Consider the following 13,906-nt stretch of genomic DNA (forward strand, 5'->3'; position numbering starts at 1 on the left):
TTGGTTCGGGACGAGGAAAGGTGGACTTTTGGTTCACTGGACCGGAGGAGCAGCGCGGTCCAGCGAGTAGATGTGGGAGGGCATGGCCTGGAGTGGCGTGAGCCAAGAAAGGAGGCGGCCCGGTGGGATGGCGCTCGCGGGCGAGCGAGGCCGGAAGGGAGTGGGGGCACGGCCCATTAGGTTGGCGCGCGAGAGAGTCTGAGAAGGAGGCTGGCTGGTGGGCTGAGCCCACGAGCGAGAGGGAGAGGAGGCGGCTGATCGGGCGTCCGCTTGACCCGGTCAAGCCCACGTGGAAAGCCACGTCGAGCAAGGCAGGGAGAGGAGGCTGGGCGGCCAGCGGCGAGCGACGCATTCCGGTGAACCGAAGGGAGCATCTGGAACCGAAGGGTATAGGAGGTGAAGTGGAACCCATTCCATGGCTCGGATCCGAGAGGGAAGGTGCGACGGTGGCCGCCGGCGGCGGCGAAGCTCACCGGGTGTCCAATGTGGATGCGCGAGAGAAGGGCCAAGGGTGCGCGAGGTCGGGCTTAGCCGAATCGATATGTGATTGCGACGCGCACGTGGTGTCGCGAAACCCAATGATCACCGTGTTTTGGCTTGCGGCAGTGGAAGGGGTAGCAGGGCCGGTCCTGAGGTTTTGGTGGCCCGGGACAAAATTAAAAACAGGGGCCCCTGATATAAACATCTAAATAGTAATAATCAATATATATGTACCAAATATATAAATACTTTATTCCAAAATCAATATCAATATTGAAAACTTCATATATATCAGCGTAAAATTTGTTCGAACATTTCTAAATGCATATAGTTACTAAAGATGAATGTCAATCACATCTAAATCATTTACTCAATGTATAAAATGGGCAAACCATTTAAACTTTCTAGAAGGTGCGATAAAAGAACAAACTGATGATTGAGAAAATTATTATACTAGTGGCTAAACTCATAGTATAAATTACAAACCTAGCAAAGCAACAGATTAATTGAAACGAATCTAGATCTTACCAATTAGTGGCCAGTTCTAACATCAATGTACATTTGCCATAGGAGACGTACAAGAGTAGTGCAGTACACATGAGCAGAGCACCCGAGCAGCGGCGGATGGCGGTATGAGTCAATCAACTGAATGCGGCCATAGAGGAATCAAATAGACAGAAACGGAGGAGAGTTCCTGCGTGAGAGTATTATGGCATAATACCCCCACAATCCTAAAGATGAGATAGTGTTGCATTCGTCTCATGAATTCATGATATGCTAAAAAAGTTGGGAACCTGCGAATTTCTGTACATACGGATGTGATATGCATCGGAGACGGAGGCGGTGACTTGGTGAGGCGGCGATAGGGCCTGCAGGTTGTTGCCTCACGCAATTGAGCAATCGCACGAGGACCCGCTGGTAGCTGCAGACATCGGCGAGGTGCGCTTCTACTACTCGTTGTATATTCCAGCGCCGTCTCGAAGGATTCAGCGGCCTCGTCCGATTTTCGTGTTCTAGAAATCACAAACGCCGCCAATCGCGCTCGTCATGCACCCGCCATCGCGCTCGCGCTGCTCTACCGCCCGCGGGGGGGTTGAGGGTCGGGGGTAGGTGGGGGCCCCTTGGTTTTGGGAGCCAGTGGGGCTGCACTGCTCGACCCCCCTCAGGGCCGGGCCTGGGGGTAGCACAGCGCAGGAGCAAGAGGGGAGGCCGGCGGCTACGGAGGCGGTTCGGGGAGGATCAAGGGAGCTCCAGGAGGACGGAGACGGAAGGAATCAGCGAGAGGATGGCCGGCGGCGGCCCGCGACTGAGCGTGGTGGTGGCAAGAAGGGCGGTGCGGCGGTATTAGAAGTATAATGTTGTTTTAATTTCAGCTTGTTTATTTGTATCGTCATATGATAGTAGCTGAGTATATAGAAGCCACATGTATGTGTGTTGCATGGCGTGAAGTGCTAGCTTAGTGGTTGTGCTGCGGGGCTTAGTGAGTAGCGAGAATGGCAGAGTAGTGGGCTGATCATGTTGCCAGGAGGTGAGAGTACATCTAGCTAATTAGTTAGCCATGCATGTAAATATGGTGAAGTGATCAGCACACGTCTAGGAGGAGGAAGCGGTCGAAGGCTGAATGCACATATCGGCGATTGACCAGGAGAATTCTGTTGGACATGGGTGAGTTTGTTATCTAGGATCCTTGCATTTCTTTAGGCTTAAGCAGGTTGTGGTGTCTGGTTCTTACGGCAAGCTAAGCACGTCGTTGAACCAATCAGTTTGTTGATGTGTGTCTTCAAATACAAGTTTATGTAATCAGTTTCAGGGTGTGAGCAATAAACAGAAAAAGAGTGCTATGCACTTACAAGCTCTCTGTGTTCTGAGTCCTTGTGTGTGCACTTGTGTTCTTGTGAGATTGAGTGAGTGATGAAAAGCTTTGATTCCCAGCAGGCGAGGGAGGATGTCATGGTCAGAAATTCCCGAATAGAATTCCAAGCAAAATATGCATTAAACCCCTGCCCAGGACCAACCAGGGTACACAAATGACAAAGTTGACATACAGATCCACATCTTACAAACATATATATAAAAGTCTTACATAAATGCAGTGGAAAATAAAAGTGGGCTTATTTTAGAGCTTGACTTAGATAGCGGGCGACACCACTCCACAGGCATCCTCGACGGCACGGACGAAACCTACTCCTCCGAGTAGCCACTATCTGACACATACTAAAACTCCGGGGTGGGAGACAGAGCAAGACTGAGTACTACCCACTGTACTCAGCAAGTCATACCGGAAGAGAAGGTATGCTGCAGGATATAACAAAGGAGAGCTAGACGGGTTCATTTGCATTAAGTTAGCATTTAAAAGCAGAAGTTGAAAGAAGTAAAACTGTTGTAAGTAATTAATAAATACTCCCTCCATCTACTTTTGATAGTCATATTTCCAAATCTGAAAAATCTATTTTTGATAGGCATATTTCAATCCAACAATCTATTCTCTTAATGGCTTTCTCGGATTTAATGCATGACTCTTCATTCTTCCACACAAGATTGGCTACATGGGCATCGAGAAATGTAAATATTAATGAATCGCTTGTTTACGAGGAATGACTAGTAGCATGTTTAAATGGATGATAAGTAGAATTACTTATCCTTGGTCTGTGTGTTAAGATGAAATATGACTATTAAAAGCAGATGGAGGGAGTATTAATCATCACTGTCCAACGATACACTATGTTGAAACAGGCCCAACCCACCACTTGAACTAACCAGTTCCAATCAAGCCAAATGATAAGACTAATCACGGTGAATCTAGTCGATCGCCCATAACCGCCGGCATGGCTATTCGAATAGTTTTACTCTGATCAGAGGTGTACAACTATACCCACAAGACACAGCCCCACGTCACGTTTCCATGCACCGACATTCACAATGACATACCGAAAAGAGGCCGTGATAGGACCATTCGCATAACCTCCTCTAACTAAGCGTACCACACCTCAGGTTTTGCCCCTACTCCTCAACAGGCAGCGGGTAGCCCCCTCTCATGCCTAGGTGAACCCAGAAGTAGCAAAGGTCGTCGCAGGGCCCATCCCACTCCATCACGCTCACTCTTGCCTGGATATGTCAGCTAGAGGAAAGCTACACTACAAGCCCAGCCGTTGCCCACGATGGCTTGTGGTAAGTACGATAAGTTATTCCAGGGCAACATATGTGACGCCCCACACTCTCCGAGGCCAGGACCTCTCTACATCTGGCAGCTTTCCTAGGATATAGACTTCACTTTGTCTTCACTCGTGCGCACCCGGGAAGAATTTCCCAATCAGTCACCCATCCCGAAATTGCTCTAGGCCAAGCACGCCTAACCTCAGAGTTTTTTCGAGATCGGCTTCCGGAAAAGAAGTTGCAGCTTGTTGATATGAGTATTCTATTAATCCTATTAAGCCTTGAGCCGGGATATCACAACATACCAATAATAAGGCTGAGAACAGGAGGTAACTATCCCATATAGTGGCATTATAAACCAATGCAGAATTTAAAAGAAAGATAGAGCATTTGCAATATAGGTACAATATATTCAAATGACCAGCATGACTTGCCTTGCTCAGGTGCTAGAGGGACCTCAACGACTACCTCGAAGTACACCGGAGTGTCAGAATTGCCGGTTTCTACATGACATACAAGGAAAACAAGACAAACATGATATAAGAACAAAACTATTTTTAATGGATTCTTTGCATTTTGCTGGATTCAATGAGACTTGAATGGGCCTAAATGGAGCGCAGATGAATTTTCAATGAATTTTAGAAGGTATACTGTGTTTTACTATTAACAGAGAAATCCTTAATCAATTATTGTGCAATAAATACCCTGGGTGATGTCATCAGAGGGGGGAGGGCGATGCCGATAGGCGGGCCCTACATGTCATAAGCTCACTGGTCACCTGTCCACGGTGGGCCGAGTCCACAGGACTGGGGGAAGAGGTGCACCACGTGGCGCCGATGTGGCGGCCACGTGGACAGCCATCCGGTAGATCGGACGGTGGTGGCAGCTCGTGGCTAGGGTGCACGGGCACGGCACAAGCCAGCCTAGCCATGGTGCACGGCGGCGCGAGCACGGCGACCAACGGCGGCGGCCAGCGGCGCGAGACGGTGGCACACGACGCACGGCGCGGAGCAACAGCGCTAAGAGGGAGAGAACGAAGGGGATGCCGGTCCTCACCGAGGGGCTCGGCCGGCGCAGGGAAGGCGATGACGAACGACGACGGCGAGCGATGGAAGGACGATGGCGATGGGCGGACGGGCTTCGGGATGACCTAAGGAAGAGAATGAGAAGGGTTAGAGGGAGTGAGGAGATCCATGGCGAGTGGCATCGCCGGCGAAGGCGGTGGCAATGGAGAAGCTCACCGGCGCGCGAGGAGAAGCAGGTTCCGACGACGGAATTGGACGGGAGAGCGGCGGACAAGGTAGCCCTCGACTGTGCGAACTCGAAGGCGGCGACGGCGCGGCTCTAGCGGCAGCGAGCGGCGGCCGGAGGTGGCTAAAGGGTGGCGGCGGTGGATGTGACTGCGCGGGAGCAATAGGGAGCTCGGGAGCGGTCGGCAAAAAAGGGAAAAAGATGGAGGAGGAGGCGGGGGTTGATTATATAGGGATAGGCAAGCCGGACGTGGCCGGGAACGGCTCGATTTCGCCAGAGTAGTAGGGGAGGTGGAGGAGGAGAGAGAGGCAGGATTCGAAAATCGAATCTCGGCCATCTCGAGGGCGCGGGCGGGGACGTGTGGGAGTAGGGCGGGAGGCGCGGACGTGGGCGGCGGTTGCGGAGGATGTGGGGGAGTTGCGCGGGGTGCGCGGGAGCCGCGGTTGCGGTGGCGAGCGGCTCGGCCGCCCGAGTAGGGATGGCGAAAGCGACGAACGATGATGATTGAAAGGGTGGTGGATCGAGCGGCCGAAATTGAATCGCGGGAGCGGAAGGAGCAGTGCAGTGTGGTCAAGGGCAAGGACGGCGAGTTGGCGGTCGATGTCAGTGGCTCTGCCTCCAAGCGCAAGGGGACAAGGGTGGGAGAGAGAGAGTGGTCGAGCCTGAGAGGGAAAAAGGGAAGCAGGGCGGTGAAAAGGGAGCTTAGATCCTTTCGAGTTTAGGCGGCGGCAGGCAAGGCATGCGGGAACAACGTCGCCGTGTTGGCTGTTGGCTGTGTGGGATGGATGGAGCCACAGCGACAATGGTGGTGCGCAAAAAGGAGGGGGCGCATGGTTGGCGGTGAGCAAATACAAGGCAGTCGCCGCGGCAGGCGAGTGACGGTGCATCCTGGCCGGTCGGCCACAACAAGGCGCGGTCAGGAAATGACGAGCGGCACGGTGGATTCAAACGGCGGCGAGCGCATTTTGGCGCAAAGGCAGTGGCAGCCGCGCGGTGAGAGAGATAGAGCGAGGGAGATGCGGCTCTCCCTTGCCACGTGCGGTGCACGTGACCAGGGGAGGGACACGGGCCGACGGGGAGGAGGGGTGGGCCCAAGAAAAGGAGAGAGATAGGAGATGGGCCGACCGAGAGAAAGGCAACCCGAAAAGAGTGGGATGACAAATAGACTTTTTCGGGAAGTTGATTTGGGGATGGATTGGATTTGGAATTGAATTTGGGATCTCGAATTGCATATTTGAACTCAGAAAAACAGGGAGAAGTCAAGGAAGAGCGAACCAGGTGGAAACTTGATATTTTTGGAATGGAGAATTTCAAGGAGATAGAAAAAGGAAGGACATTGAATTTGGATTTGTTTCTTAGAGTTGGATCAACTATGCGGGAAGGGAGTCAAGGAAGGTAGAGAGAGAGGAAGAGAGATATATAGAGAGGCAGAGACCGAATATTGAGAGATTGAGTTCGAATTCGAGAATTGGTTTAAAGGAAACAAGGCGAGAGTTTAGGTCTCGGAGGTGAATCATTTGACTGAGTTAGGGTTCCAATTTTAACGTAATTCATGGAAAGGGTTTCATAAGAGAAACCCGAATAGAAGATTCCAACTTCGAGATTATCACAAACAGAAATTTTGAGGAGTTGATTTTTGGCATCCCGAAAAGGGAACAAAGGAGGGATTTAAATTGAGATCTATGGCACAACTTAGACTCAACACTCAAAGAACGAAATTTTCGCATATAGGATTTTCATTAAATTAGCTTTTTAACGCTAAGTGAAAATCGGGGCGTTACAACATATGGTCGGACTAGGGCGTCGTTAGTGAAAATTAAACAGGCAGCCTATGGAAAAAAAGACAATTCCTCATATGGTCAGTGTAGGTGATTGCCAGTGTCATAGATAAGGCGTAACCAATAGTCCTGGGTTGGGCTCAGCAAGGCCCCATAAATATATATGCCTCATATACGGAAGTTGTTCTGGATAACGAAAGAGAAGCGGAGTTCTATTCGGACACTGCAAAGACTACTCGGATCGTACCTATACTTGTCTCCCTAGTTCTACTTAGGGGATAACTGAGGGTACAAATATATGACACTCTAGGAGGAGGGGGGACATACAAACAAGACCAATATGAGGGACATGCCAATAAGACCAATATGAGGGACAAGCCTAGAAAGACCCAATGTAGATGCCACAGAGGCCGACAAGAGGGAATCTAGTGTTACCTCCAATTTCGCCGAGTTCATATTCGAGGATGAAGACTAAACTGTAGGATCGCACAAGACCAAACAAACCTACCAGAGGGGGGGTGAATGGTAGGGAAAACCAAAAACCCAAAAATCTTTTGTGGAATTAAAGATTACCCTCGAACGGAGTCGATGATGAAGCCCTGTCGCTGCCAGTCGAACCGCTCACCTATCCCGGTCAGACCGCTGAAGCCTCACAGTCAGACCGCCCAGACACCTATGGTTAGACCGCCGCTATCCCACTGGTCAGACCGCGCGCACACCTGCGGTTAGACCGTCGGGTCCCAGAAACACCGGTAGATGACAAACACGAAGATGTAGATTGCAACTTTTCTACTTTATTGCATTAACTAGTGTTTACAAAGTGCACCAACAGCACTCCTCACCAAAATCTCGAACTAAACTCGAAACCCTAACTTTCTCTCAACTCTAGTCTCTCTAAAACCGATACCAGGAGGCCTCACCCTCCCTTTCTATTTATACATGAGGTAGGCTGTGCAAAGCCCACGAATCTAACACAACTTAGGACTCCTAACCCACGTAGGAAACCCTCTCTTGCAAGTATACAACTCATCTCTTTCCTTATCTCAATCAAACTTCCCGAATTTGGACTCCCTTCCAAATTTGATTCCTCTTTCCATACGTACACAATCCCTCTTGTATACCATATGGATTTCTTCATCACCACGTGCATTGTCCTCTAGCCTTTTGTATCCCGCATGATCTCTTGATCCCTGGACATCAACTTCTCCCAAGTTGACTCCGATCTATCATCGGCAACACTCTCCCGAGTCCTCAAGCAACACCTACACATGCAACAACCAAGAAACCATATTCCGAGCCCAAGTTCGTCCCAACTTGACTCACATTAGTATAACAACAGTATCCATACGCATAGAAACCATCTAGAAGCCAAATCCCCGAAGGAAATATCCAAATCCAACAAAACAACCCGAAACCCAACACGATCAGGATCCTGCCGGTCTGGCCGTTGGGCCAGCCGGTCTGACTGCCGCAACACCTGCGGTTTGACCGATGGCACACGACCGGTCTGACCACCAGGGTCAACCGAAACTACACACTTCACAAAATCAACCATCTTATAAAATCTCCAAATTCACATTAGCAAACCACCAATATTTTCGTCACAAAATCTAAATCAACTCCTTGATTTTACATAAACTAGTCATCGGCTAGGTGTGAGAGCTCCATGACGCCAAGCCAACAGAGACTAGATTGGGTAGTCCCAAATATTATACTTGTGTGATACTGATATATAAAGCAACACCGGTTTCAACCAACTAAGAGTAGGTCTATTAACGGTTAGTTAAGGGGTCCGAACCTATATAAAAATCTTGTCTCCAATCTTTTTTTTTTATCAATCTTACTTATACCCTGGCACTGTAAGTGATACACCTATGCTTCCACATCGACAGTGACTGTCTGCGAAATCTATTTTCGCGGGCCCCATCTAAACCGACCACCTGAATTTCCACGTGCAGTCCTTGCCGTCACCTTCGGCGTACCGCACAAGCAGCTACAGTTAATGACCGCACGGGATGTGCAAGGGAGCCTGTGCAAAAACCTTTTTTTAAGTAGTAAAAAGGTTGATATAAAAATTTTTAACCCACACTTTAAGAAGAAAAAGAAAAGGACAAATCCTAATTGTGAACAATACTCGCATTGAGCCACTACTATATTTTTCTTCTACCCTCCCTTTATTTGCCGAGTTTGGTCTTCCTTTTTATGTAGTGGTAGATGCTAATATATTGCTAATTCTTTTAAGTTTTTATTACTACTAGCAAACATACCCGTGCGTTGCAACGGGTGAAAAAAACGTAATGATAATATATGTTTTTCATGCATAACCATGTCGATGACAATTAGAAAATCAGAAAATTGGAACATCTTAAATGTAATAACTCAATCTCGATGATGGCAACCTTACGATGTTTGCTTTACCTAAAATAATTGGATTATTCATATGACAACATGCATATAATCTAAAATATTCTTTTAATCTCATTCTTGCAACCAATCAAATCCTACATTGCCTCGTATGATCAAGTCTACACAAAATAGAGTCGCTGTCCACTCTTCTCTATATAACAATTAAAATATATTTATTTTCTAAGATTATTTCATATAATATGTTATCAAGAATAGTAGCTATACTTCACAAAAATAGTATGATAATTGCCTACGAAGATGTGCAGGATCTCCAATACAGGAGAATAGATGACGAAACAAAAGTCATGTAGGAGATGGAAAAAAAGTGGACGGATCCTATCCGACCAGGTGTCCAATTTAGCACTTTTTTCTAATAGTTTTTTCCACGTATGCTTTTTTTTTTTTGCTTTTTTATAGATGATGGAAATATTTTTTTTCTCGTATGTTTTTTTACGGACTACGGAACTTTTTTTAGCGCGTTTTCTTTTGCGCTTTTTTCTGATATTTTTTATTCACGCGTTTTTTAAACCGTTTTTATTTTGTCAGGCTTTTATTTCTTTTTTAATATACGGTAGAAACTTCTCTTTTTAAATAGTTAGATTAGATTAGATTAGAGATAAAGATGAGATATAAACAGACTATAAAACAATGAATAGAAATTAGAATTTTTTCCACCTTTTTTTTAGTGCATTTTTTTTAAGAACGGTTTTTTTTTGCCACTTCTTATAGTGTCGGATCTTTCTAGATATAAATAGGATTCCATTTTTTTAACGTCACATATAATTTCTTTTTATTTGGAATCAGACTTTTTATATTTTTTTTCACCCTTTTTTTACCGAGTCGACGGAGTCGTATTCATTTCGACTTTTTTCCTTTTTTTGGTTTTTTTTATAGTACATGTTTGTTTTTTTCGCCCCTTTTTTATCGGACTTTTTTTTTGTTTTTTGCCCGGTTTTTTTCGCCCGGTCGATTTTTTTTACCGTGTCACGTATAATTCTTTTTTTCTTTGGAATCAGAATCAGACAGTTTTTTTTAATTTTTTTCGCCCTTTTTTTACCGATTCACTTCGTTTTTTTTGTTTTTTGCCCCGTATTTTTTTGCATCGGACAAATTTGTTTTTTTCCATTTTTTGGATCGGATATTTTTTCTCCCGGTTTTTTTCTTTTTTTTTTTTGGATCGGACTCTTTTTTTTCGCCCGGTTTTTTTCCCTTGGTTTTTTGGTTTTTTTGGCTCCGTTTTTTGGATCGGACATTTTTTTCTCCCGGTTTTTTCTCCTTTTTTGGTTCGGACTCTTTTTTCACCCAGTTTTTTTCGCTCGGTTTTTTTGACGGATGACGGAAGCACCTCTTATTTTTTAAGTAGTAGAGATAGAGATTTATATCATATTTACGAAGTAAAAATATATAAGGAGACATCCGTCAAGTGATTAAAATCCATCACCGGCACATGAGAAAAAAATTAAGGAAAGTAATACTATTGTGTACTACAAAAGTATTTTGACGGTCAGAAGTCTATATCTTGCCCCGTGCAAAGACCGGTACAGAGATCAAGCTACGACAATCGGCCGCCTATCATACAAATTAACTGGCAGACGACGGGTTGTCTCTTCAGCTCTTACGTGCACGTGGTTGCTTCAACTAGCCCAAGAAGATTTGTATACCGGATCAAAGATAACCCCGTTGCAACGGACATGAAGCTAATTTGGCATTACACGCTGGACAAAGGCAGGACTATTGCCGGCTCGTCTAGAATGTGGCCGGTAACAGTGCCTAGTTTCCACACGCAACGCAAGATCACACACACATACTACATCCAAATTAAAAGATCGATCGGTCGATCTATCGACGACTTGACGTAGTCACTAGTGACGTAGCAGCTCTCCGATCCGAGAGGCTATAAAAGAGTAAAGCTGCAAATTAATTAAGGCAAATGCAAATTTAGCAACGGGAAACGTACGTACGTGTATACAAAAAAACACGAATGGCTGCTTCCCGGACTCGCGCTGTTGTGTCGTTCGCCATCCAGCTCCTCCTGCTGACGTTCGCCATCATCGGCGGCGGCCTCCTCGTCCGGCCAGCGGCTGCTGCAACTGCAGCAAGTGGCAGAGGTTCCATTGGAATTCCAGGGTCAAGTAAGTCCTTAAACTGTCTTTGCATGCATTACAATATTACATTATATTGCTGCTCTATATATATCCTATCAGTTGTTAATGTGTTTCAGAAAAATTCACATCCTTGTGCAGTTCGTGGTGGTAGTGGTGGTGGTTCTGTCACGAGCCCTCCTTCGCCCGTAGTCAGTGGACCTCCTCACGGCGCTGAGGTTATTGGGCGTGGCCATTGACCTATCAACATGGCGGATGCACGTCAAGCAACATGAGGAAACCCCTGGATAGTACCAAATTTTTAAGCAAGTTAATTAATCACTTGCATAGATAGTATTTAATTTCTAGTTACCTATAAATATGGGGATCCTTCCACCATTCTATATGAATAAAATGTGAGAACAACTTTTATATCCACTGTCTGCAGGTGCTCTTATTCTTTGTTCCAGCGTGTTGATGATGATTAAAATTGACAGAGACGAAGACATAAGAATACAAGGATACACAAAATAAATACTCCAGAAGACAAGGTAGAAAGTAAGACATATATGAAACTATGCCATATAATGGTGACTTGGCAGGATGAAAAGCTCATAGCTAGCTTGTTAGCTCGCTCGGCTCGTGGTGGTTCGCTCGACTTGGCTCATTACATTTTGTAACTAGCTGAGTTAATGTTTCAGCTTGTTAGACATAACGCAGTTCGTAAGCCAAAAGAGACGAGGATAGCCCATATTACTACAAAATCGATTTTCAGGATAAGCCTGGTCAGGACACCCAGAAATTATATTGTCCAGTATTAATTGTATTAATTGTGATCACTACATGGTTTTGGAAGAGTGGGATCCATACACACATAATAGCCACCCAAGTCTCAATGTGCCCATGATCACAATTAAACATCATTCAATATAATTTACATAGTGTCGAATATTGAAAGAAAAAAGAGATTGTTGTGACTTAGTGTGCCAGTCAACTTCAGCCTGAGACATACCCGTCAAACCATACGAAGGTAACGACCAGATATGTTACACATCTCAAGAGACTTGACTCAATTTACTAAGCTCTACAACATCTCGTTTGTTCAACATCCATACTCATGTCTAACTAGTCCATCATAAGAGACTAACTAAATTTTCATCTAAGCATTAGCATAGAGTATTAAGGTATTCAAATATTTAACTTTAGATTAAAACAGAAGTTAGATATACCTAGGCCAACCGGACAAATTAATAGTTCTCACGGAAGCTTATTTACCCAAGACCCATAAAGAAGCCAACTAGGGTAGACCCCTAATGAACCATTCTGAAAAGATCAACAGCACCCGCTGCACTCAACTAAACCTGCAAAACAAATTAATCAACAACCCACAAAAAGATACAAGTGTTAGTTATTAACACAGTTAATGTACTGGCAAGACAATACAACCCTATATATATGTAAGCTCTAAATATCAAGGAAAAGCTATTGGTAGGTTCATTTGCATAAAGCTAAATTGTTTCAAAATATTTCACAAACATATTTGTAAAGCATTTTCTAAAACGTGTATGTAAAGTAAAGCATGGTGATCAATATAAATAGTTGTAGCAACGTAATCATCATTTTTCATTATCAACATTGTTATAAAACATAAAGAATCACACTTGCACCTTCCATGATAGCAAGCCATCATTATAAATCAAAGACATCATCAAGTTCCTATTCCCAACCATTTTACATAGTGTTTATAGAAAGAATAAAATTATAGTCATGCTACTTCCCTAAGTTGCTCTTGACTATGAGCACAGCTAACTGATTAGTTTTAACTCTACAGAGTTCGTATAAATCCACATGATGTGATAGAAGCCCAGAAGCTACACTCAAATTGGTTTGGTGCCGGCCTAGCACCACACACTCTACATGTTGAGCATGGACTAGAGGTCACAACGTAGTCATTATATTGCCTAATGTTTAGCCTTGCATTCAGCAACGACAAGTATGACTCCACCCTACTCCTAGAGCCGTTAGGTGGCGGGCCTACACCCTAAACCTAACGCCATAGCAACGAATACATCCGTTCCCCCACGAGACACTATAACGTTGAATTGGATAAACTTAGTCGCCTAAATTAGATAGTTCCTATGAATCATCGCTCAGGCTAATTCATTCTTCTCCAGCCTACCAATATGCAAGGCTAAACATTAAACAACTTAACAAGCTAAGATCATCCCATACTAACACATGTGGCAGCACTATATACCTAGTTGGTAACATAGAGTTTGGTCCTTAATCAACTCAGGCGAACGCTAACCCTAGGGGCGATGGCGGGCTAGAAGTCCGGGAGGTGAAGGAGGATATCCCAACGATAGTGGCAGACCTATGGGTAGAGAAGGCCTAAGAATCGGACGAAGTGGAAGCGGATCCCGTCGACGTACATCTAGTTAGCTAGTTCTGACTAGACGAGGACTAATGACGGTAGGCTACCAGCGGCGTGTGGTGTCAACTCAAATGAAGCGGATGAAGATGGCATCAGCAGAGGTCATTGACGAGGCACTAGGGATGGCGGAGACTTGAAGACTTTCACTAGCCGAATCTGGCCGTTTCAGGAGAGATTGTCGGGAAGCAGGGCGTGGTGAGGTGTAGGTCTTTTCTTTTTCTAATTGAGGTGTGAGTCTAATTGCTCTAGTATCCTTTTTCTGTGTATATCCTTCGTGGATATAGAGACCAGATTAATGAAAATCCATTATCTTAAAAAAAATA

This window comes from Oryza glaberrima, chromosome 6, assembly GCF_000147395.1.
Source record: "Oryza glaberrima chromosome 6, OglaRS2, whole genome shotgun sequence".
In the NCBI taxonomy this organism is placed as follows: Eukaryota; Viridiplantae; Streptophyta; class Magnoliopsida; order Poales; family Poaceae; genus Oryza; species Oryza glaberrima.